The following is a 2665-nucleotide window of genomic DNA, read 5'->3' as shown; positions in this document are numbered from 1 at the left end:
GATAGTATTGGCTTTTCCTATGGACTCAATGTGATCTTGGATCACTAAAATGTAAAATGAAGAGTCTTGAGCTTTAAGCTTTAGCCAATCCTTTGTCCTTAGCATCTTGGAGAACTTCCCACAACCTTTAGTCCATGCCACTCCATTGTTGAACTTATCTGAAACATACTAGATAGAAACGTTAGTCCAACAAGAGATATGTTGTCATTAATTACCAAAACCACCTAGGGAGCACTTGTGCTTTCAATCTCCCCCTTTTTGGTAATTGATGGCAACATACATCAAAGCTTTAGATAAAGATATAAAGAACAACAAGTAAAGCTTTGGAAGGACATGTAACAAGCATAGGCTCCCCCTACATGTATGCACTCATGTAAATGTGAAATATAGAGGCATGTGAGAGCATAACCATGACAGAGTAGGCAATGTGTTACATGTATCTTGGCCATATGCATCAGAGCAAAAGATTATCAAGGAAAATACCTTCATGCTCATGAGTCCTTCTTGCAAACAGTATGTACATAAGCAAGAATTCCTCATACTCATGATTTTGATGCATACACTTACCTTGTAGTCTTTAGCTGGCTTAGGATGGAATGAACCTACACAAACAAGGTTAGATAACACAGGTACCTCCACTAGCCAGAGCAAACCAAAGAAGCCACAAGAGAACCAAGACTGGGATGACATGTAGAGAGTGAGTACAAGGTACCACATTGGATTCAACATGTCCCCAAGAGTAAAGATATGCAATGAATTTGACTGATTTCTTTCCCTTAGGTGTCTTGCTCCCCCTGAATCTTACATGGGATATTGGGAGAAGATAGGGAACAGAAAATCAGAGATGAAAGATACAAATGGATAGAACTTAATGCAAATAAGCACATATGAACATGTCTTTCCCCCAAAAAGACATGCGGCATCTCTCCTCTTGAACATCAAGCATCTGGGACATCTGGGATCCTTGAGTATTCTCTCCCCCTGGAAATCTCTTTCTCCCCCTTAATACTTTCTCTCTTGTAGGTTTGGTCCTTGAGACTTTCTCTCCCCCTTGAGCTTTGATGTGATCTCTCTCTCCCCCTTTGACATCAATTTCCAAGAGGGGCTTTCTGGAATCCGTCGTATAGGTTTGGTCCTTGAGACTCAGCACAAAGCAATGGATAAAACTGTGATGCTTGTAGAGGACAAGATTCATTGAGTAGAGCTGGATCAGAAGAAATATAGAACAAGTGGCAAACTGTTTTTCCTGTTGCGAAGTCGGTGGCACCGAGTGGCATGTTTCGGTGGTACCGAAAAGATTCGGTTGGACCGAAAATTACAAGTCGGTGAAACCGAGTTCACACAGAGAAAAACACTTGTCACCTTAGCTCACTAGACATGTAGGATCTCACAAAGATTTGTAATGAATTACCTAAAGGATTTGCAAGGAATTGAATGCAGAAAATGCAGAACAAAAACAAAAAGAAAAGAGAAGAAACTGAAAGATCTAGATGAAGTTTTTTTTTGTTTTTGAAAAAGAGAAAGAAAATAAACATGCATGAGACAAATGCAATAACACAGAAAATAACACAAGAGAACTTCATCTAGAGTTGGGCGGTGACATAGTCACCTATGCTAGAGTATATTGACTTAGGAGTCAAGTGAGAACACGTGATCATAGGTCATACTCATCGTTTAAGCTCAAAATGGGGTTACCACTTTTCGTTTAAGCATCTTGATGTATTCACATCTTGTTGAGTTGCTTTGACTCATGTCTTGGAGTAAAGCTTCTCTAAGATGGAATAACATACCTTGGGTGGTGGTGTGGTTCTTGCTCATGTAGTTGAACTTGTGTGGGTGCTCAAGGTTGATGTAGCTCATCAAGAGTTGGGAGAACCACTTGGAGTTTGAGTTCATCTACCTACATGGGTTAGTTCTTGCAAGGAAGAGCACTTGTGTATCCAAAAATGACAATCATGAAGCTCAACATAGAATTTGTCAAAGGATATGTTTGAATGGTTTTGTGCTTCCTTGTCTTCAACCACCATTGTGTAGAGACTTGGTGATGTAGAGATTTCTCAAGATGTGAGTGAGTCGCAATCTCATGGAATTAGATTCAATCAAGCACCTACATGGGTTAGACAACATGCAAGGTACAAATATATCCAAGACATAAGATAGTCATCATAAGAGATATATCATGGATTAGTCATAAGCTCATGTCTTGCATGTATCCAATGGAGTTCCTACTCCAAGTTCGAAGCATCAATAATGTTCAATTCACCTCTCAACCTGCAAAATACTTTCTCATCAAGAGGTTTAGTAAATATATCCGCTAATTGCTTATCGGTGCGAACATGCTTAAGATCAATGTCACCCTTAGCAACATGGTCTCGAATGAAATGATGACGAACTTCAATATGCTTAGTTCAAGAATGTTGTACAGGATTATGACCAATTTTGATAGCACTTTCATTGTCTCAAAGCAGTGGAACATGTTTCACATAGATCCCATAATCTTTAAGAGTTTGGGTCATCCAAAGTAATTGAGCACAACATGAACCAGCGGCAATGTATTCCGCTTCGGCGGTGGATAAGGATACCGAGTTTTGTTTCTTGGAAGACCAAGACACAAGAGATCTACCAAGAAATTGACAAGTACCCGAAGTAGACTTTCTATCAACCT

This window comes from Triticum urartu, chromosome 5A (assembly GCF_056163025.1).
Source record: "Triticum urartu cultivar PI428250 chromosome 5A, HENAU_Tu73, whole genome shotgun sequence".
Taxonomy (NCBI): domain Eukaryota; kingdom Viridiplantae; phylum Streptophyta; class Magnoliopsida; order Poales; family Poaceae; genus Triticum; species Triticum urartu.
This window is presented reverse-complemented; position numbering follows the sequence as displayed.